The following is a 23,287-nucleotide window of genomic DNA, read 5'->3' as shown; positions in this document are numbered from 1 at the left end:
TTCAAATTCATCTGTAGGGTTTCCTTAAATTAAATACAAATATAGCTGACTTCTTATCGTGGGTGACTAGAGACCATCTAGCCACAGTTTCTTAGGCAAGTGTCCATGGACCCAGGGGTGGCATCTCTTGATGCCTGAAATTGTAATAAGGGTGTGTGTGCGTGTGTGTAAAATGTGTGTCTCTGCATGTGTGTCCACGTGCATTTTTCTGGGGAGAAGCTCTGCAGTTTTCATTATATTTTCAAAAAAACAATGATACATGAAAGGTTCAGAGCCATGCTAGTCCAATCCCTCACATTATAGGTAAGGAAATTGAATCCAGTAAGAAAAATGTCTACCTGAGTTCCCACAGTCAAGATCAAAATCCTGGTTTCTTGACACTGTCCTCTCCCAACTGGTTCCCTGACTCAGGATCCAGCTACCTGCTGTAGGCAGGACCCCAGTGGCTGTTCCCCTCTTCTTGGCTGGCATGGATCCGACTGAACAGGCTTGGGGCTCTCAATGGCAGTGGGCAGCCAAAAGCTCACTTCCAGACAGTCCTACTCACAGGTGGTCTTGAAGGGGAAGACTCGTGGGGCATCTCCTGACTCACTCCCTTAAAGGGCATGTTGGCTCAACACATCAAATCTGCCTCTTGTGCCTTGAGACTCTCCCCTGGCAGGAAGTGCTGCTGCTCCTTCCGACGCTGGGCCTGGAGAAAGTAAATGGTGCTGTGGGGGAGTGAGCTTCGGAAAATTATATGATGCACTGGCAGGAAGTCATAGCTAATAGTAAGAGACAGATGCTAGCCCACTGTCTGGGGGAGGAATTCAACTTTGTACCAGAGGAGTTTAGATGAAGTGGCCTGTGAGGATTAGAAATGATAACTAGCACTCACTGAGCACTCCTATATGCTGGGCACTCTTCTAAGAAATGTACATGTACTAACTCCTTTAATCTTTATCACAACCACATAGGGTTGTTGTAAGGAAACTGAGGCCCAGGCGAGATTCAGCACAGCTAGTAAACGGCTGAGCCAGGACGTGAAGGCAGATCTGCTGACTCCAGCCACTCTGGAACCATCACAGGCTCCTAGCCTCTGTGCAGGTGCGTCTCACACTTGAGCGCGCATCCGGATCCTGAGAGGGCTGAGGAAAGCAGAGGTTGCTGCTCTGAATCCTCCAGGTTCTGATTCAGTAGGTCTGGGGTGGAGCCTGAGGATTTGCTCACTAAGGCGTTCCCAGGCGATGCTGCTGTGTTCTAGCTCTGCCCTCCTGCTTACTCATAGCAAGAAAGGAACAGAGGGAAGAGAAGTGGTTATTGATCTCTCTTGTTTTATTGCAACGCTCCCCCTGGGTCCAGACCTCAGCCACCCTGCTGCCACCTGCTCTTCACTGGGGACAAATTAATCTTCCTAAAGCCCAGCTCCGATCATGTCATGCTTCTGCTCAATCTTTTGGATTCTCTGCTTTTTGTACTAGTGCCGTCCAGTAGAACTGTCTGTAGGGATGGAAATTTCTGCATCTGCACTGTCACCTAACCATATATACTATGAATATTACCTTTTCTCAACCTCCAGTAATTTCACTTTAAATAGCCACATGCAGCTAGTTGCTAGTCAGTGCAGGGAACCACTCGGTATGCCGTTCGAGGCTCCCATGTGCCTCTCCAGCCCCAGCCTCAGCCTCATCCCAGGCTGCAGGCCATTTGAAGCATTTCCTGGGTTGACCCTGTACTTCCCAGGCCTTGTTTTATGCTAGCTCCTCTGTCTGGACTGTACTTCTGCCCTGCCTTTGATGCTCAACCCAGATGCTGCTTCTGCCTTAGAGCCTTCTTTGACGCCTGCTCCCTTGTAATCTCTTTCTCCTCTGAACTCCCAAAACACTATCCTTTTCTTACAACCTTAGTACCTTTTGCCTCCTATTGCAGTTGGCTGGTGTGAGTCTTTTATTTCTTTTCCTAAACCGTGAGCTTTCGGAGAGTGTGACTGTTTTCCAGCGGGTACTTATTCCCTAGCACAGGTCCTTCCAGGCACGCAGAAGGGCTCACTAAATCCCAGAAACCTTTGTCCTGGTGCATTGGGGAAACAGAGATGGATAATATGTCCTTCTTGTCCCCAAGCTGACACAGGCTCTCACAAGAGTCACCTGATTCACGCCCAGAGAACCGTTGAAGCCAATGGTTATTTTGGGCAGGAGGATAAAAGCCACAGAGGGCCCAGTTGGCGAGGGGAGTCCAATAGGAGCCGCACAAGCAGAAGGCTGTGTTTACACACCCAGGCGTCTTCTGTGCCCAGCCAGCCTGGTACGAGGAGATGGGTACATCCAGACGTTGCTGCCTGGCCGCCTCCTAAAGTTGGGGATCAACCAGTGATGCAGTGGCTGGTCTAGCTGTCTGGTCCACATGGATGGGGGCAGGTGAGGAGAGGGACGCAAAGACTGCAGAGCAGCGCAGGCTTCCGGAGATGGTTTTTGGCTTGGTGGCACCTGGGCTTGGAATGCAAATACAAGAAAATGCTCGTATTCTGAGCAGTGGACTGACAGCAGGTGAAATTTTGCTCTGGCTTGGGGATTTGTGAGGGTTTACTTAGAACAGCCTCTATTGACACGGAAAGGTGATTGAAAAGAAAAAATAAACAGCTTTCTGGCTTTAGACTGTAATACTAAAGAGTATTTCATACCCCCAACTTCTAGCACAGATTCATCTCAGGGACAAAACATTTTTAAAAGATAAAACTTTATTGAAGTTATAATATAGATGCAGGAAAGTACACAGATCATAAGTTTCCATATACTTGTGTGACTACCACTCGCCCCACCCCCAGACCAGAACTGAAACACAGCCAGCATTTCCACAGTAAATTTGTGTTAAAGCAGATATATGTAGGACTAATGGTGGAAAACAGGCTTTGCAGTCAGCCATGCCTGGGATTGAATCCTGGTTCTTCTACCCACTAGCAATGTGAACTTGAACTAGTGACTTAATTGTTCTAAGCTTCGGTTTCTTTCCCTATAACATCAAGTTGGAATATATAATCTCTGCCTTACAGAGCAGTAAGAAATTAAAAACTGAAAATGTATGCAAGTTGCTAGGCACAGCGCCGGCAGGCAGCAGGGTCTCAAGTGCTCTCTGCGACGATGATGTTGATGGATGGTATTGCTGTAGCGTCTCCGGCACCTGGGACCACAGGCATACGTGCAGAGCTTCACTTCCGTTGCCTCTCACTGCTCCTGGCCTCTCTGTGATACTCTCCAAGGTCTCTTCTGACTGCCACAAATCTGTGATGCTGTGATGATGCAAATCTCAGCTGACACTGCAGGCACCTGATGGAAGATGTGTGGACGTCTGTACTCAGTGGAATGTGGCCAGATCTTTTGTATTCAGGCCCCAGGAGTGTGACTCCCAGACCTCCTAGGGGAGGACTGATTTCCCAGGGGCGGTCAGCATGTGTATCCCAGGCAGAATCGGAGTTAGCAGAGCTCAACCGTGGGGGTGCCCTGGCATCCTGGTGAACTCCTGCCTCCCACTTGCCCCTGGCCTCTGGCTCCAGGAGTGCAGATGTGTCCCAGGGGACACACACTGTGCACATGTTTTGAGTGGGGCACTGAGCTGGGCAGGGCTGGAAGGCAAAGGCCAGGGTGTTTCTTCTAGCTGGGAGGGGTTGCTGTTAAGAAGAGGGGATCAGGGAGGGCTTCCTGGAGGATGGCTGGAAGAGTAACCACAGGAAAGGGAAAGAGGGCCTCCCAGGCAGAGGACAGGACGTGTGCAAATGCAGAGAGGCAGGGCCATGCTATATGCTTGAGGGCCCAGAGCTGTTCAGTTTGGCAGAGCTGCCCGCACAGAGCCTGAGGACGAGGCTGAAGGACAGTGTGGAGAGTCAGGCCGAGGTGTTTGGCCTGTTTTGTCAGAGATGAGGAGCCACTGAAGGTGCTTCCTTTGAGAAGGCAGAGCAGGACCAGCTCCTCAAGATTTGCTCAATGAAGACCAGCATCATGTGCAGTTGTTCAGACCCACAGTGTTTTTGGCCAAAGATGGCGGCCCCCTGTCCAAACCACTGGAACAGGCTGTGAGAGCCTCTGGGATGCCCAGACCTGTGCAGGATGTGGGGACAGAGGCCTACAGGTGGGGTGGTTGGCTATGGGTACAGAGAGGAGGGGAAGGGAAAGGGGGAGGAGAAAGGGAGGAGTAGGGGGAAGAAGGGGGAAGAAGAGAAAAGGAGAAGGCAAGGCTCCCACCTTTGGGAGTGTGCTGTCTTGTTGGAGAAGCCAAAGAGCTTCATGACAACTGAGCCCCAAATTCAGAAGTGGAGATGCGATGTGTAGTCCAGCAGGGTCAGGTTGGCTGGAGCAGGGTTGGAGAAGGCAAGAGGGTGAACTCCCCGGAGTGGAGGAAGCCTCTGGAGGCTTTGGACAGACTGAGGGCACCGCACACTGAGCCTTGTGTGGTTGTTTTTTTATGTTATCTTCCTAGGAGCTCAAAGACATGGTGCTGATGTTATCCCCATTCTGCAGAGGTGGGAACTAAGGCTCAGAGAGGTTAATGCCTTGTCCAAGGTGGCACAGCTCCTGTACTATTAATGAAGCTCCCCCATCCCTGTCTCTAGCCCCCTCCTAGAGATAAATGTTGCCCTCAGCATCTTCAACACCACCATACTAGATATGGAAAAGCGTCTTGTACTGTGTGATTCGTCATTATTCCACACTGCATATGACCTAATGCAGGAGTGTGAGAGCTGGCAGGTCCCCGCAGATTGCAGTGCTCTCTGTGGGGGCTTCCTGGAGGAGACTGAGAGAGGAGGTAGGGACAGCTGGAGGGGAGAGGTCTCTGCCAGGTGGGTGCCACCACCTGTCTACCCTGCCTTCTCCCTTTGGACACAGCTGCCCTACAGTGCCTTCCAGAGAGTGTCGTGGATTAGAGAGAACAGCCTTGCCTGGCAGAACTTCCCAGGCTTGTGGATCATGCTGCTCTGGAAGGTTTGGCTCTGGTCGCTTCCTCCGGAGGCTGGCCCAGCTCTCAGATGCCTGGGGCTACAGCTCAGCCCACCCAGGCCCTGCAGCCTTCTGGGGCCAGAACCAGATGCCCTGCAGCTCTCTGCCCTGGAATACCCTCCTCTCATGATCTTGCCTTTATCTCAGCTTGGTTTAGGCATCCCTCCTCCAGGAAGCCTTTTCTGAGCCCTATGGGGTGTGTTCGGACCTCAGAGCATTTAAACCTGTGTTGACCAAAAGAAATTTAATGTGTATTACACATGCAAACCACTTATGTAATTTTTCTTTATTTACTTAATCCTCACCCAAGGATATGTTTATTGATTTTAGAGAGAGAAGAAAGGAGAGAGAGAGAGAGAAAGAAAGAGAGAGAGAAATATCAATTAGTTGCCTCCTGTACATGCCTTGACCAGGGATCGAATCTGTAACCTAGGTATATGCCCTAACTGGGGATCGAACCCACAATGTTTTGGTGTATGGGATGACGCTCCAACTGAGCCACCTAGCCAGGGCACCACTTATGTAATTTAAAGTTTTCTACTAACCACATGAGAAAAAGCAAAAAGAAACAGATAAAATTTTTCTCATGATTTATTTAACTGCCTGTATGTGAAATACTATCATTTCAATACAAAAAGTTATTAATGAGATTTATTACATTTCTTTAAATATTCAAAATCTAGTGTGAATTTTGCACTTATAGCACATCTCAATTTGCAGGTGCCACTTTTTAAGTGCTCAGTAGCCACTTGTGGCTGATGGCTACCATCGTGGTCAGCACAGTTCCGTGTCAGGGAGAGGAGCAAAAATGCTGAAGCTCAGGGTTTGGCATCAGGTAGACACGGCCCTGCTGGGTATTAGCTGGTGAACTCCGGGAGGTCATTAAACCCTCTGAACCTCTGTTACTTCATCTGCGAAAGGCACTAATAATTTTGATGCTGGAGAATCGCTGCAAGGATTAAAGAAATGAACGTGTGTCCCATGCCAGAGTGAGTGCTCAGAAAACAATGGTGTTCGTCTTACTGTGGCCTCTCGTGTACCGTGTTTAGGCCATGCTCCCCTACTGGACTGATTGCCACTTCAAGGGCCAAGGCTGCCCCATTTCTCTCTCCTTCCTCAGTGCCCATGTTCAGTGTGGACGTCACTACTTGATGAATGAAAGAGTAAATCCTTGGGCTAGGAGTGCTGGCCACCCACCCTGACCACCCTGGCCACTGGGAGTCAGAGAACACTCACTACCTGGGGTGACCTTGGCAGAGACTACTGACTACATGGGGTGACCTTGGTGAGTCTGCTTTGTTCAGGGCATTGGTTTTCTCATTCAGAAGATAAAAAGGGGGTGGGAGGGGCATTGCCTGAAGTGTTTGGTTTAGTCTCCGCCCCACGGTGGCCTTGGCAGGGCCCTGTGGCTCACACTATGTGCTTTGCCTTCCTAGCCAATGGAGAAGATCATTTCCATCCTTTGGCTTTCCTGTATCCTGGTACTTTTGCACCACCAAGAATTTCTCCTACCTTCTAGGCAGACCAGAGAGGAGACAGGGATCCTGTCCCTTTCCCTCTGCCAGCATGTGCTGACCTCCCGTCACAGCAACCCCGGGACAGAGTAGGCAGGAAGGATTTCTGCTATTTTACAGGTGAGAACACTGAGGCTCAGGGAGGTCAAATAACCCACCCCAGTGACACGGAACTAAGTGATAGAGCCAGGGCTGGGCGCAGAATTCAGAACTCAGGGAACCGAAAAGATGCTCTTCATTGGGGGGAGGGTCCTCTTCCTCCTTGCATTTGTCCATGGCTTTCATGAGATAGGGCCCTGGGTTGGGTCCTGTTTCTGTGCCTCAGTTTCCCTGCCTGGGGAATGAAGGCAAGGTGATTTTAATTGATGCCTGTAGGGGTCGAGTGTTCTTCAGAGAGTGCCCCCCCTAGCCTCCCCCTCCCCCAACCAGATTTCTCGAGAAAAAGTCATTGTAGGGTAAAGTAGAAAGTGTCTGGTCTGCAGAGCCTGTGTTATGGTGCAAGTGTGACCTTGGACATGTCACTCACCCCTCTGGGCCTCCGCCTGCTTATTGATAAAGTGGGGGTGATGTCTCCTAAGATGTGAAGATTGCCATGAAAATTGCTAAGAGAAGTGTTAGTCAGTAATAATAATAATAATTTAGAAATAGAAATAATGCTAATAGAAGCAGCCTAATTTTTCTGTGTGTGGTCCTGCTGACCTGAAGTGAAATGGGCCCTGTGGGTATAAATCCAGAATGATGTCTGGAAATGTCCTGCCTTGGTCTTTGGAATGTAGCCTGGATTTGTCTGGGAAAGTGAGAGACTCCATCCAGTTGAGGAGGGTGGGAAAGTGGCCTTGCCCCAGGGGAGGAGGGGGAGGGTTCCTGCTTGGGGGCAGGAAGGGAGGGGAGGAGGATCCAGGGAAGGAAGGAGTGGAGGGCTTTGGCCATGCAGCTCTGTGGTGCCCACAAGAGCCCAGGGTTGGGAAAACCAGCAAACAGAGGAAGCTGAGTTAATTTGAAATAAAAATTCTTGAAGTCAGGCAGTCAAGAATCTCTTAGCAAGTGTGCATATGAAACAATAGGTTCATGTAGTGTAGCTTCTGAGTTTTCTGACCCTTTCATTCATTCGTATGAATAAATGGGGAGAGAACTGAACTCAGAGCTCCCCCACCTGGCAAAGTGACTTGCCCAAGGCCACACCCCAGAAGGCCTGGGGAGTTCCTGGGAAGAACTGAATTAGGGAGGCAGGGGAATGAAAAGTGGAAGCACAGGAGGAAATCCGCAAGGAAGTCTGCCCAGCAGGACTCTGGTCCTTCTGTGAGCTGGCCCTGGGCTGATTTGTCTAGCTCTGTCTTCTGTCTGGAGGGAGGGTGTGTTCTCTGGGACTGGGAGGAGCTGGCTTCCTTCTGCTCTGCCCACTCTTGAGCCCAGTGGGCAGCAGGGAGAGTGAAGGGACGGGAAGCTGTCCCTTCACTCTTGGGAATATCCAGAGAAGGAGTCCCTTGTGTCAAGTTGGAGAAGAGAAGGCTTGGTTCAGGAATGGGGAGAAGGGACACAGTTGCTATCTTGGGCTCTCTGAGGGGTACTGGAGAGAGGGCCTAGCCTCGTTTTGTGGAGGCCTTAGTGTTGATACTAGGGCCTTGGGCAGAACTTCACCCTGATGCAGCAGCCCCTTCGGGAGGGAGGAGTGAGGGAAGGAGTTACCTGCCCTGGAGTGTGGGAGCAGAGATGGATTCTGGCAAGGCTGACACCGAGGAACTGTAGCATAGGGGGCCGGATGGCTCAGCTCATATCCTCCATAGCTTTGGGCATCTGTGGTTTCCAGCTGGTGGATTCTGTGGTGCCTAGAACTATGGCTAGCACATAGTAGGTACTCAGGAATTATTTGAAGAGTCGAGAGAATGAATGTTCATGTTGAGGGGTGGGGATGGTTAGGGAGTAGGGGCCACGTGTGCTGCAAATGCAGATCTACGGGAAGACATTTTTGGAGCTTGTGCAGTGTGTTACCCACCGTCTTCTCCAGGCCTTCTTGTAGAGAACCGGGACCCCTAGAGGTGCTTACATCCATTCCTTTCTTTCATTGTCTGCAAACTGAGGAAAGCACTTTGCCCAAAGGTACTGGTCGAGCCAGTGATCCAGCTGGACTGGAACCCAGACCCTCTGCCTCTCAGAGTCCTCTGCTGCTTGAGGTCCTGGCCTGTTGATTGACTAAGGTGGAGGTGCAGCAGTTGGACCAGCTTTTTGAGTGAATGCTGCTGGAGGAGAGGAACAGGGCTTCACTTGGTTTTGAGCCACAACCCCAGTGTCCTAGGCCCCTTGGTCCCTTCCACCACCTTCCTGCAGCCTGGGTGCATACCCAGTACACCCTCACACATGTTCACGGGCTCAGTCCCCACCGTTACACTTATGGTCATTGTCACCCCCACACACAAATGTACACGGACACGCCCTCAGTCACACGGGATCCCAGGAGACATTTGCACTTAACCTCCTCTGGGAGAGGGGAGGAGCCTTGAGTCCCAGCAAGAAGGCCTGCGGTGCTGCCTGGGAAGCAAGGGTGTCTGGCTAGGTGGGCTGGGAGGCCCACTGAGACTGAGTCACCGCTGCTAAGTCAGGGATCCTCCCCCTCCCTCTACCGTCCCCCTTCCTCTCTCCCTGCTGAGCCCCCAGGAGGGGTTGGCCCAGCTAAGAGGGCCGAGGCTGGCTTGGGCCGGGGTGGGGGCAGCGGAGACCCAAGAGTTGGCTTCTGATGCAAGGTCCCGCAGTGATCCGGAACTGCCGCTGTGGCAGTCCCTGTAGGGAGGAGGAGGCCTGGGAGCCTGAGCGATAGAGCGGGAGAGAGGGAGAGGGAGACAGGCAGAGAGGAGGCGGAGGCAGGGGCAGGGCAGCCCGAGGGAGCAGGCAGGCGCACGGCGGCCGCTCCTGGGCTGGGCGCGGAGGCCGGGCGCGGGTGGGGGCTGGCCGCGCGTTGGGCGCCAGGCCCAGGGCTGTGGGCACAGTGCCCAGCCCCCGGCGCACGCCGAGCCGCCGCTGCTGCAGTCGGCATCCATCAGCGGGCGGGGGTGTCACGGAACAGGCTGCTCCGCAGAGCTCGCCCCGCGCCCCGCCCCGAGGCCTGCCACCAGGAGGAGCCGAGGGGGCGCCCCACACCCGGACTTCCCAAGATGGGGATCTCCAGGCTCAGGTAGGCACATGGGGGATGATCAGGTGGAGGGTGGGGGGCGGCGCTGCTTGTTACTTGTAGGCCCAGACTCCAGCCCTGGGGGAGGGCTGGGGGTCGAGATTGGGAGAAACTGAGTTTTCAGGCGGTTGGTCCCCTGGCCAGTGTGGGGGTGGTCCTTGCTGTTCCTCCCTGCCTCCTTGCTCTGCAGCCTCCCCACGGCCCAGAGAGAGAGGTGGGAAGGCTGGGCTGGTGCTTGCTGTAGGGATGGAAGGTTGCTGGGCTCCTCCCGCCGGTCCACTCTGTTCTCGGAGGCCACTTCTGCCGCCTCCGTGGAGGTTGTATGTTCTCCGGCTCTCTCCCACCCGACTTCAGGTGCTGCAGGATAGTCTCTTGGGTTGGCTGGAGGCTGGGATGCTGGGGAGCTCCTGCCCTTGCCCTCACCCCCAGGGTACAGACATTTCCCCACTCCAGGCTCACTTTCCATCCCACCCCCTTCCAAGTCTCCCCAAGCTGGGGGATGGGCCTTACCCCCAGGATGTCAGTGGGTCTGGCTTGGCATCGTTTTGGCAGTCGTTGTCCCCACTGATTAGAGGGAGAGGACTTGAGGGTCCCAGTTGTGTCTGGCACCTTCATACTTGGAGATGTCCAGGGCCCCAGAGGCTAGGATCTTGGGGATAGACCCGGGATTAGGAAGGGAGATTCACTAAGGTATTTACTGGGTGCTGAGGCCCCTGCCTGGCAGAGCCGTGGCCCACAGAGATCCATGCGGACCTTGAGGGACTGGACAAGGACTAGGAAGGAGTTCTGAGGATGCTGGTCTCCCTCCGCTGCCAGCCATGGCCCTTGCTTTCCCCCCGGAGCTCTGAGGATGCATTGGTGGTGGAGAGACATTACTGCGTGTTCCTGCCTTCACCTTTGGATCTGCACAGCACCTCCTCTGTACCCAAAGGTGGGAGTATAGGAGGGCTGGATTTAGGACCTCTCTGGGGCCTTTGGGGTCCAGCTGCTCCATCTCTCCTGCCCCCACCTCCAGCATTAGAAGTCTTCCAGAATCCGAGCAGTTGGGCCAGTTTGAAAGCCGGGAACTGGGATGGTGCCCTCAGGAGCTCCTGGAAGACTCAGTGCTGTCTGTCCTGGGCAAGGGTGTGGAGAATAGAGGCGGCCATGTGCCCGCCTGTCCATCCAGTCCTCCAGATGGAGCCTGCGGCAGAGGCAGCCTGTGCCAGCCTCCTCTCTGAGATGCCGTGGCCCAGGAGGCTCTGCCAGCTCTGTGCAGGGATAGAGTGGGCTTCTGTTGGCCAGTCTGAGGCCTTGCCTGCCCAGGGACGCCATGCACCGTATTTGTGGTGTGCAGGGCATGGTCCCTTGCGGGGTTGGCACCTGAAGGCAGTCCTGGAAGAGATCAGTGGGCATTGTTCCTATTAAGACTCTTCCTGGGCCACATGGCCATCCCCTGGGCCCAGCTCTGTGAGCTTCACGGAGGGTTGCTTCCATGGAGCTCGCACGAGAACAGTGTTTGGTCCTGTAATCCTCACTTGACAAGTATCAGAAGGTTGAATGAGGCCTAGGCTAGGGGAAGAGTGACTTGTCCAAGGTCATATAGTAGCTGAGTGGGAGAGCCAGCACTAATGTACCAGGTCATCTGTCTCTTGGTTTGGGGTTCTTGCAGCCCCAAAGCCTGCTTTCCTGTTGTGGTGGCTGTCCCATACCCAGGACTCTGACAGGGGCTGGGCCTTGTATCCGGGAGCCCAAGGCTATGCCTTAGGAGGGGCCTTACACTGACCCCGCCCCCCCACCTGAGCCTTTGCCCCCAAATGTGAGGAGGAGAGGCCAGGCTGCCTCACAGATAATGGGCCAGGACTGAGGCAATGGGTAGTCGGTAGTGCTGGACCCTCTCGGGAGTGCGCAGAGCTGAGAGGACGCTGGGTGTCCAGGGGTGTCCTGGGCCTAAGCTCGAGCCTCCTGGGACAGTGGAGAGGGTCTCAGGTGGGAGGTGGCCCTGCGTTAGCTTCAGCACAGGCATTGCCATGGGCCCCCCTGGGCTTGTGTATCCCCCATTATTAAAAGGGGGTGATTAGTCTCTACCTGGAGTAATGACCGTAGAATCAGAGTGAAGAGGTGCACTAGGTACTTACTGTATACCACACAGTGCACTAGGTGCTTTGCATCAGCTCACGGAAACCCTGCCAGGTAGATGCTATTACTATCCACTTTTTACAGATGGGAAACAGGCTCAGAGAGGTTGTGTCACTTGCCTGAGGTTACACAGCTGGAAAGAGTGGGGCTGTGCGGGTCCAGAGCCCGTCTGTCTACCATGACATTATGCCAGGGGCAGTGTATGGGAGAACCAGGTGGGTGTTCAGCAGAGCCAGACAACTGGTTTGCCCAGGTGAGTCCAGGCAGAGAGGTGTGTGTGTCGGGTCTGTGGGGCCAGGGTGGTCCTGTGGCCTCAGTGCTCCCATGGTCCTGAGGGGCAGGGCCAGAGAGGTACTGTCTGAGAAGCCTGAGAGAGGGGTCAGCCTTGACTCTTTGCTTCCTGGCCAGGGTCTTCTAGAAGCGGAGATGCTCTGGATTACTCGCCACCATTGGCTATTAGGGAAGACTAGCTGACACTCACCCCATGCCACATTTGGTAGGGCCCCAAGGACCGAAAACAGAAAGGTGGGAATGCAAGGCATCAGCTAGGACTGTGTGGAGGGGACCGTGTAGGGAGGGGACCTGAGCCTAGGCGGATGGCTTGGGAGTGGGAGTGGGCTGGCGCCACTTCCTCTGTGGGTGGGAGTCTTGTGGGTAAGACCAGTAACACTTACTGAGCACTTATTACATGCCAGGCACTGTTTTAGCGGATTACCTGTATAACTTATACAAGCTTCACAAACCCTGTGAGACAGGAATTCTTCACTTTACAGATTGAGGGAACTGAGGCTTTGCAAGGGGGAGACAGTCACTTAAGGTCACACATTTAGGTCTCAAGGAAGTCAGGATTCAAATCTAGGCAGCGTGGGTCAGAGCCGTGTTCCTGGAGGGCTTATGGTCCATCCGGGAGGCACAGACGTGACACAGGAAAGGGAGAGGGGGAGCTATGGTATGCGCTAAGCATGGGTTCCTATTTTGGTGATCGGAAAAGGCTTCTGGGCACCAAAGACCACGTGGAATTCTGATCGTTTTGGGGGGAAGGCATCCACTCTCCCAAGTCAGAGGGGAAGGAAATTGGGATGCCTTTGAAGAAGAGCAGATGTCTCGTGTGCATGGAGCAGATGGTGCAGGGGGCTGGGGGTGCTGGGAGGTGACTCAGAAAGTCAGCCTGTGTTTGGGTCTTTTGGCAAAGCTCTGAAATCCACCAGATCTAGGCTCGAGTCACAGCTTTGCTGTGACTCGCCACATGGCCTTGGGCATACACTTAGCTGGTCTGAGCCTCAGTTTCCTCATCTGTAAAATGTGGATAAACACAGTATCTCACAGAGCCTGCATTTGGTTACGTAGAGGACCTAGCGCTGTGCTGGTGCATCACCAGGACTCAAGTCAACAGTACTTCTCCCCACCCTCCGTCTCTCTGAAATGTCAGGCTAAGGTGTTTCCACTTGACAGGAGCCAGGAGGCTTTGGTGAACTTTGCAGGTGTTTGGTCTGCATAGAACATGCATCGGGGTATGACAGAACTGTGTTTGGGAAGGTCCCTTCGACAACTGTAAGAACCACAAGGAGGGGTGTGGATGTGGTCTTGCAGGCTGGGGCGGGAAGAAGGTTGCAACCACAGTAAGATGTCTGTCCCCTTGGGTGGTGTGTGGCTCAGCTGCTGGGAGCAGCTTGCGGTGGGGAAGGCCACCAGGGCCAAGACTTCAGTTTGAGGCCTCATGAGTTTAAGATGAAGGACTTGTCTAAGGTTTTGCAGCATCTTCTTCGTGATCTGCCTTTTTTTCCCCTCTTCTGAGTAATTTTCTTTGCATGAATCCCCATCAGAGCTTTCTCTATAACAGCAGCAAATTGGGACTAAATGCCTGACAATAGGAAGATGATGGAGAACATTTTGGAACATCCAGTGGATGAAATAACACGCAACCGTGGACAGCCACAGAAATACTTATGCTGCAACGTATGGGGCTGTGCGCTCGTGAAGCTCCTTTGCATCCTTTATTCATTTCACTTCACATGTCCCTGTGCCAGGGGCGGGACAGGGGTTAGAGCCTTCCTGTGCATGAAGAGGTTCAGGTTGGGGTCTAGTCCCTGTGAGTTTCTATTTTGCTCATTGTTGTACCCCCAGCTTGTAGCCCAGTGATTTGCAAATGCTTGTTTGGTGAAAGAATTGTTTGTGTGAAGGAAGCAGAAGGGAAGTGACTTGTCCAAGGTCATGCAAATGGTAAGACCCAGGATCTGAGTCTCCTCAGCCCTACTTGCTGGGTGGAGAGGTTTGTAGCAAGGACTTGGGATGCACGCACACCAGGGCTCCAGTCTAGTTTCTGTCCTTGTAACGGTGACGTTTTGGCAAATGAGCTCATCTGTTTAAACCTCAGTTTCCCATCTGGAATGTGGATGGTCCGAGCACTTCCTTTTAGGGTTGTCGTCAGGACTAAGTGATTTATGGCATGTGGCGCTCCTAGTGCACAGTAGAACTCCCGTGAACGTTAGCTGTGAGGATATAACAGTGTGGAAATATTTCTGATAAAATTAATGTTAAATGAAAAAAAAAAAAAAACCCGTACAATTCTGAGCATTCAGATTAAAGGGGTGTAAAATCAGGGATGACCGTAGACAGAGATTGCAGTCAGGCAGAAATGGAGTTTCAGCAGGTACTTCGGGAAGTAAATAAGACTGACCTAACTAAACCTTTTTTAAATATTACATTTGGTTTTTCTTAGTTTTAATTACAAAAGAAATATGTGAAAAATCCTAGTAATTCAAAAGTGTATTCTCTCCTTGGCTCCCACCCAAAATCCTTCTCTCTAGAAGTGGCCAATAGCAGTGTGGGCTGCGCCCTCCTGGGGTATTTTCTGTCCTATGTGAGCGCATACCAGAATGGGGCCGTAAATTGCATTCATGTTTTACAAATCGCATTTTTCCCATTTGATGCTGTATTGACATCTTTCCATGCCAGTATATATAAAATCTATCTCAAAAATATTCATGATAGGTATGTACTACTTTTGTAATTAATGTAATGGATGAAACCTCATTCATTTGGACATTCAGAGTTGCTTCCAGCTTTATTCTAAATAAAGGCTACAATCAACTCCTGTGGTGTTTAAACAAGTAAAGGAAATCAAGTGGGAGGAAGAGGAAGGGCCATCGACGACAGGGCCGTGAGGGTGTCTGGGACGGTCTGCTGCTTCCCCCTTCTCCTTTCCCTCCTAGCCTCCCTTCTCCACAGAGTCTGAGGGTGCAAGGACATGGAGGGCTGGCCTGCTGGGACCCCTGTGTCACCCTCAAAGGGTGGGGATGTCCAAGGGAAACCCCTCTTTCACTCACCCAGTATGGAGCTCACCTATGAAATTTTCAAATTCTCTTTGAATGCCATAAGTTGCCGCCTGGGCCCTGCTGCTGCTTCTTGGGCAAGTGTTTTCCATTCTCCAGACCTCAGTCTGTCCGTCTGTGGGGTGGAGACGGCCTTAGTGGTGGGAGCCGCTGCTGCCACTTACTGAGCGTCTACCATACGGCAAACATGGTGCCAGAGCGAGCTCCTTGTGCAGCCTCTCACTTGATTCTTACTTGAACTGTCTTTGAGATGTAGAGGGTATTATTCTCACTTTACACGATCACACTGGTTCTCAGAGAGGTTAAGCGCCTTGGCCCCAGGTCCCCAAGCCAGGGGAGCGGGGATTCAAACTGGTGCAACGCCCGTGTTTATAACTGCTGTTCTGTGTTCCCTCTCGCCAACTGCTCATCAGTGAGGTCCATGCAAAATGATGACTTTGAAAGGATCCTTCAAGTTGTCAAGTGCCTTGTGTGTGGGAGGGGTTGATACTGCTGTTATTATTTCTACACCCAGAGCAACGGTAGCTTTGGTTACATGGTTAACAGCAAGTTGGAGGTCTTGCTGTGGGATGTAGCAGGATTGAGGGGGAAGAGTGGGGGACCATGAGCCAACAGACCTGGGTCCTAGTCCCAGTTCTACCCGATCTGACTAACTGTGTGACCTTGGCCAGCCAAGCCAGCCTCAGGAATGAGCCCACTTACCCTGTTTAGCCCTTCTGCAGCTCCAATGAGACAAAGCCTGGAAGGGAGCCAGCTCATAGCCAGCCCTCAGAGGGTGCCCGGTGACAGGGCGGCTCCGTCTGCCTCTGCAGTCATCAGTGGGTCCAAGCGGGAGGCATTTCTCATTTCTGGTGCTGTTGCTCTGCAGTTCTGGGCCTGTCATGTGGTCCCCGGCCCACAACCGCTCATCAGTTTGTGGCTCCGTGGTGGCACGTGAAGCCTTTGGGCAAGAAGCCAGTGCTAACGGGTGGCAGCCTCTTCACATTGCTTGGCTTTATTTAATGCGGTGCCCACGGGCACCACAACCCTCTGACAAATTGCCATCTCCCCACTGGCATGTGGGACCTGAGCAGCAGCAAGAACCACTGTGGCCCAGCTCCCGCTTCAACCCCTCTTCGTCCATCGGGAGCTCCCGGGCCTGTCTGGGGGGTGGCACGGAGGCTGCTCTCACACCCTGCACCCTCCCTTCTCTTCTCAGGCAGTCATTTCATTCACATCCACCCAGAGTGTGTCATTCCAGGAAGTGAATGTTCTGTTCTGGGGAAATCCCAGTGGAAGTAAGCATCATCTTCAGAGGGAAACAATGTGTCTTAATAGTCTCTCTCTCTCTCTCTCTCTCTCTCTCTCTCTCTCTCTCTCTCATTTTTCTTTTAATTCTTTTTCTTTTCTGACTCAAAGTCATACATGTTCATAGAAAAATTGCAAAACACAGAGAACCCCTAAAAAGAAAAATAAAGTAATTTTCTCTCCAAAGGAATGTTATTGTTAACATTTCAGCCTTTAGACGTAATACCGAAGATGAGAATACCTCCTATTTCCTGAGCACTAAGGGTGGGTTTGGGCACATGTTAAGTGCTTTACAGGCATGATCCAATTCAATGTTCACAGCCAACCTGGGAGGTAGGCCAGATTATCGTCAGGAGTTTACAGATGAAGAAACAAGCACAGAGAGGTCAGGGACTTGATTAAGGTCTCCTTGTTTCCCATCTTATCCTTAGCCACTAGATGATATTGCTTCTTCCTAGATTTCTCTTTCCCTCCCTCTCTTAGTTCCTATTATATTTAGTGTCAGGAGGTGTATCTGTCAGACTTTGGAAGAAAATAGAGTTTCCTTATGGTATATGCATCAAATGCTTCCACTGAGTTCATTGGTAATAAAGGTGTGGACAAGGTTAAGGGAATACACAAGGAATACCTACAAACCAGCGATGACAGAAACTGCTACAGTGAGAGAAGCCATTACTTCCCCTTGGCCTGAGTGAGCAGAGGGAGTGGACCATGTTCCTGGAATTCACTGATGGCTGGGCTTGTGCAAGGAGCTGTCACAGAGGGGCTCAGCCACTGCCAGAAACACAGGAGGGAAATTGGGAAGATATACCCTGACCTCTCTCTCCTTGCACCCTCTGATCTCCTGCCGGTGCCTTCCGTTGGTCAAACCCAACCAGGAGTTATCATACAGGGGAGCTCAAGGGGCAGTCCAAGAGGTCAGCCTCCTGCATCTTTGAGTGGGGCGTGTAAAAGGAGACCTGCAGCCCAGGAAGCATGGGTGTAGGGAGATGGAGGAGATGGATTTTCTGACTGCCCCCCTACCTCGTGATTATGGAAACATCATTCAGAACAGAAGGGTTGCACTTCCTGCCTCCCATTTCAGCCTCTTGGTGTCTTGGCGTCTCCCACACCCTGTCCATTTCTCTCTCTTTCTGCTCCTTCCTACCACCCATTTCTACCTGATTCAGAATTCCCAGGAATGCCTGGGCGAACACCACTGGTGTCCAAGATTTAGAAGAGGCAGTCTTGCAGTCTGGGGAGTGATTGTTCATGGTCGTGGACACATGTGGTTGTACGTGCCCAGTGCTGTTCCCTGTTCCCCTGCGGTGCATGTGCACGCAAAGATGTACTTGTGGTACGTGTTATAAACATCTGTAATCTATACTCTCCCTGTATTTGCTGTGACTTCAGCTTTTGTACTTTAAAGTGCTTTACTTCTCTGCAACATCCTTTGTCCACATGGCCCTTTTCTGCAGCAGGAGAACAGGGGCTCTCACCCCCGTTTGACAAACGAGGATATGCTCAGAAGGGGAAGTGACTCTCCCAAGGCTCCTCGGCTAGGAGGTGGCAGCATGGAAACAAGCAGTGGCTCTGACCTGAGTACAGCTTTTCTCGGTGCCTTTGCCTTTTGATCTTGGGAAATTTCTCCATAGCCAGCTTCACCCCTGGCAGAAAGTACAGGACGGCCACCTGCAGCTGCTGAAATGCCATGTAGTGGGGTGGGCTCGGGAGCCAGAGAGACTTGGCACAGCCCTATGACCTTGGGCAAACTGGAACGCCTCTCTGGGCCTGTGTGTCTTCATCAGTAAAAGGAGGATGATAATATCAGGGGTTTGGATAGAAAAGTCAGGTGCTTAAGAGCTGATAAGTCATCAGGACAAGCTGGCTGGCTGGTACCCAGAAAGGTTCCCAAGGTGGATACAGTCCCATTCTCTCGTCCCCAGTTGAGAAGACTTAAAAATTGTCCTGTTGGTATTCCATCCATCTGCCCACACCCCCGTGTTTGTCCATTTGTCCATCTACCCAGCCATCTGACCCGAGACCCCTGGGTTTCAATTCTGGCACTGCCGTTTACCAGCTGTATGGTCATGGTCCAGTGACTTCTCAGTTTCTTCTTGTGTAAAATGGAGATAAAAAGAGTATCTATTATAGGTTATTATAAAGATTAAATGAGTTAATTGATGGAAAGTGCTTAGATCAGTGCCTGGCAAATAGCAAAATAGCTTTGGTGTTGTTCATCGAAACTGCCCTAAGCCTCTGGGGTAAGGGCGAATGAGACAAAGGTTTGTCTTTATGGAGTTTATATTCTAGAGGCAGAGTAGAAACAAATAAGTAAATCAATCAATAAATATAAGTTCTGTTTGGGATAGTTACTAGGCAAGAAATTTAGCCTGCTTGCTAAGTGGGTGCAGAATTCTGTTTGGGGTGATGAAACATTTTGGAAATAGGTAGAGGTGATTGCTGTACAGCATTGGGAATGCAGTTAATGAACCTGAGTCATTACACTTAAAAATTATTAAAATGACAAAAAAAAACCCCAAACAAACAAAAAATCAGCATGTGGTAACCAAAACAACTAGGGGGAGGGAATCTACTTTAGACAGAGTGGTCAAGGGGTACACAGATTGAGATGTGAAGGGTGAGAGCCGCCCTGGCCAAGACATAGGGGACAAGCCCACTGTCCACACAGGTTCCATTTAAGGACAAAGCCCCAGAGCAGAGGCAAGCTTGGTGTGGTGGGGGAGCAGACGGAAAGCCAGTGTGACAGGCTCACAGTGACGGTGACAGTAGGGCACAGGCCATGGTGGGAGCGGCTATGCAGGGGCCATAGGCAGGGACCTGTAGCTTTGATGAAGAGTTTGTGTTTTCTTTTGATAGGAAGTCATTGGAGGTTTTAAAGAGGGCATCCAATTGGAGTTTTGAAAAGGTCCAGGTGGCTCCCTGGTGGAGAATAAACCCTGGGGGGCCCAAGTGGCCCCAGGGAGTCCGTGGAGGAGGCTGGGGTGGCCACACGGGCATGAGATAGAGTGGCTTGTACCTGAGCAGGGCCGTGGGAACAGAGAAAAAAAATGCAAGTTACTGGACTCAGGGATGCTGACTCATGCCAACCCAGGTTGGAGGGCCTGATGTGTAAATCCATCAATCTATTTCAGCGAGCAGAACAACAGCAGGCCAAGGGGATATTGCCTCGGCCGGGCTAGAACCCCCTCTCCAGAAGGCCACCTAGATGGAAAGCCACAGTGTGTGAAGGCTGCTTGGTGCCCCTAGGGCAAGTCAGCAGGCGGTTGTGATGTTGGAGAGCATCAGACGTGGACAGCCTGCAGGGCTGGCCCCAGACCCACCACGTGAGTGTGCTGGGCCTCGCCGGGCCCCTGTCCTCCAGACAGGGCGGCATGCACACCGCCAGCATTTACTTCTCTGGCTGACCGCTCCCTTTGCTAATCCCACGCATTCCGGTTTTCATATTTAGTGTCACCAGTCAGGCCTTGCCAGCCTCTGTCTCTTAGAACATCTCTTTCTCCATCCGTTCTGGGTGGGCACTTCTGAGCTCCTGGTTCTCGGACCCCTCCCTACTGCGGCTTCCTGTTAACTGTTTGTAATTATAGACCCTCTCTCAGGGTGGTTCTGTTGGGTACAAACTGTGCTGAGTGCTCTCTTGATGTTATCTTCCTGAATCTCCATCACCACCCCAGGAGTGAGGGAAGCATTATCTCTGTTTTTTGGACGAGGCTACCTAGACTCAGAGAAGTGAAGTCACTTGCTCCATGTTGCAGAGAGGGCTAGCGGTACAGCCAGGCTTTGGGTCTGGGTCACCTAGGTCTGTCTGACCTAGGTCTGTCCCTGCCCTGCCGCCCTGCGAGGGGCCCATGAAATGACTGTGAAGTCCCTGACCCTGGCGTGGTCCACAGCAGCACGTAGTGATGGGAGTCTTGACCTTCCCAGCAGAGTCACACTTCTCACTCCTGCAAAGCTGCCTGTACCGCCCCAGCTTCTTCACTTCTCTGGACTCCAGCCTGTCTCTCCTGCCAGGCTGCTTGACGCGCACCTTTACAGGTTTCCTGTCCTGAGGTATCAGGATGTCAAGGCCTCCTGTCTGTCCTCTGCACAGTGCTACCTGTCCCCATCTCTGGGCTTTCGCTCACCTGATGACTCAGCCCAAATGCCCTCCCCACCACCTCCTGTCTAAATTCTCCCTTTTTTCAAAGCCTGACTCCACCTCACCCTCCATTCCCTACTCTATAAGCCCTTCTATAAGAACTGCAGGCCATGTTCACTATCACCAGATATCCAGAATCTTCTAGGACCTGAAACATACACTAAGTCACATTGTGCCCGCTGTCCAACCATTTCCCAGGTGAGCGTCGTCCTCCCATGTAGCAGTGAGCACCAAAGGAACCAGCACCTGCTTCTGCAGGGTCCCTTGTGGTGCCCGGCCAGCCCGGCTGCCCGTCGGCTCCATCGGTCTGTGCTGACCTGGGCCTGGGCAGAACTGTGCCCACGTGACTGGCTATAGCAGAAGCCACAGCCAGGTTCTTGGCTCGTTTTCTGTGGCCTAGTGAGAGAACCATGCCGTTATCCCTGGACTTGTAAGATAAGAAAGGATCTCATCGTAGGTTTTTTAAAAATATTATTTTTCTTTTGAATTAGTGAAAATTTTAAAAGTTTAAGCAGACTTTACGTCCTTCTCATCCTGTTATACCAAGCTGTGTGCATTGAAAAAATTTATTTTTTAACCTCTGTTTTTATTTATTTTTATCTTTTAAGTGTTGTGAAACATTTATCTATTTTTATTTATTTATTTTATCCTTACCTGAGAACGTGCTTACTGATTTTTGAGAGGGGGGAAGGGAGGGAGAGAGAGAGGGAGAGAAACATCAGTGTGAGAGAGAAACATCGGCCAGCTGACTCTCGCACGCCCCCTGATTGGAACCACGCTGTAACCCAAGCATGTGCCGCCAACCGGGAATTGAATCTGTGACCTTTCGATTTCTGTGACAATGCTCCAACCAATTGAGCCACACCTGCCAGGGCAAACTCTAATGTTTTTAAGTCAGAGAACATGTATGAATGACCCATGAATGTGGGCAACAGTGTGGGGATTGACTGTGGGAGTGGGGGTGCTGGGCAGAGGAGGGAAAGGGGGAAAAATTGGGACAGCTATAATAGAATAATAATAAGAAAATTTAAAAAAACAAGAAAGTAAAAGAAATATCCAAGAATAGTAGAAAAATTGAGTACTATTAAGCAGAAAGAAGAGAAAATAATCATCTGTACTCTTGCTGTCTAGAAGCAACCAAAGTTAATACTTTGCTGAATTTTCTGTATCAGTCTATATAAAGTGATCAAAATAGGGTCAATTTATTGTACAGACTGTTGTGTATCATGCTTTTTCATTCAGATATTTTCCATCATCTTTTTAAACTCTTTGGAGTGGATGAGCCGTCGTCGTTGATCTGACTAGCCCCTGGCTGTGGTGCTCATTGATGGCTCATGCCACCTCCTTGCACCTGAGTGCTTTCTCCTTGGAGGAGAGGCCGCTGAGGTTGGCTTGAAGCAGCTGGAGTCTGGGTGTCAGGAGGCTGGGTGGGAGGAGAGTGGGTGGGAGGGGCTAGGGAACCCTGGCTGAGGAAATGACTGTCACTCAAGTCTCTTGCTCTCTGGGTATCTGTAAAAGAGGAGATTGAATTACCTTTAAAAAAAAAAATAAAAACAATCCTCACCCAAGGATATGTTTATTGATTTGAGAGAGAGCGAGAGAATAGAGAGAAACTTTGATGTGAGACAGAAACATTGATCTGTTGCTTCCCATACACACCTTGACTGGGGATCAAACCTGCAACCTCTCTGTGTATGGGACGATGATGCCCCAGCCAACTGAGCCACCCAGCTGGGGCAGATTGAATTATCTTAAAAGACTTCCAGCTCCTGTCATCTGTGGTTCTGCCACAACCAGGTCTTTACTGCCAGCAGGCTCTGCTAAAGACCCTGGCAGCGGAAGACTGGGATATTTACTTAGGATTGTTCTCCGGGGTGGCTGCAAGAAGACGCAGGCCCCAGGGAAGGTTCCGAGAGTGTGGGCTGACACCACAATGAAGCAGAGGGGGAGGGGCGGATGTGCCGGAGCCTTTGGGCCGCCACATGAGGGTCATGTGGCCTCTGCTTCTTACAGCAAAAACACAGATAAGTCTGTGGATTCTTTTTTTCTTAAGCAAAGTTAAGTAGGCATTTATTTTAAGGATTCTTCCCTATAGGCCTTATTTAGCATAATGGCCAACAGACTCCAGCACAGGCAAAGAAGAGATCCTGAGCCCGGTGGACCAGCCTCAGTTTGGGCTGTGAGCTCCCCTGGAGCAGCTTTTGTGGCTTTGTGTCCTGGCACAGTTGGCACTTGGTGTCACCCAAGCGACAGAGAGCCTTTATTTTACTGTGGCTTTAGGTGATCCCCATAAAGCCCAGGGTAACGATGTGAGTGGCAAGAATTTCTGGGCGGGGATGAGGCAGTGCGAACCAAGGCCGTCCCTCATGCCTCATCTTCCACCTTAACAGCAGCATCGGTCACAACAAACCCTCTCATTTGTGCTACGAGCTCCAGCTTATAAAGCATTTCACTCATTATCTACTCGGTGGGGTGTGAGCATGCTCGTGATCTGTCTGGAGCCTGAGAGCTCTTATGTGGCCTAGTGGGGCCCTCGGGGCCCCTGATTTTCTGTCCAGTGCCCTTTGCTATGGGCCAGGCTGATGCCCCCCTGGAATACAGGGAGAGGGACTGGACAAGGAGGTGTAGGGCAGGGGTGTGTGCCCCTGGAGGAAGTTACGGTGTTGAAGGATAGATCCAACATCTGTCTGTCTGTCTACCCGTCCGGGGGCTCCCACAGTGGGTGGGGTCAGGGAGGGTCTGCCAGGTCTAGTCTTGATCTTTCTCAT

General features: G+C 51.5%; 1 protein-coding gene across 20 annotated transcripts in view; it reads left to right on the top strand.

Annotated features, from left to right (window-relative positions):
• The window catches only part of EPB41L1 (erythrocyte membrane protein band 4.1 like 1), a 115,772-nt gene that overhangs the window by 38,939 nt on the left and 53,546 nt on the right, over nt 1-23,287 (top strand). The window contains exon 1 of one of the 20 annotated variants that reach the window (XM_045194951.3): nt 8,438-9,647. The exons of the other annotated variants lie outside the window; for them this stretch is intronic. The gene's annotated coding sequence lies outside the window, so the exon portion shown is untranslated. Of the gene's footprint in view, nt 1-8,437; nt 9,648-23,287 lie in introns of those variants that run through there. 20 annotated transcript variants of the gene reach the window in all.

Source organism: Desmodus rotundus, chromosome 6 (genome assembly GCF_022682495.2).
Source record: "Desmodus rotundus isolate HL8 chromosome 6, HLdesRot8A.1, whole genome shotgun sequence".
NCBI classification, from domain to species: domain Eukaryota; kingdom Metazoa; phylum Chordata; class Mammalia; order Chiroptera; family Phyllostomidae; genus Desmodus; species Desmodus rotundus.
This window is presented reverse-complemented; position numbering and strand designations above follow the sequence as displayed.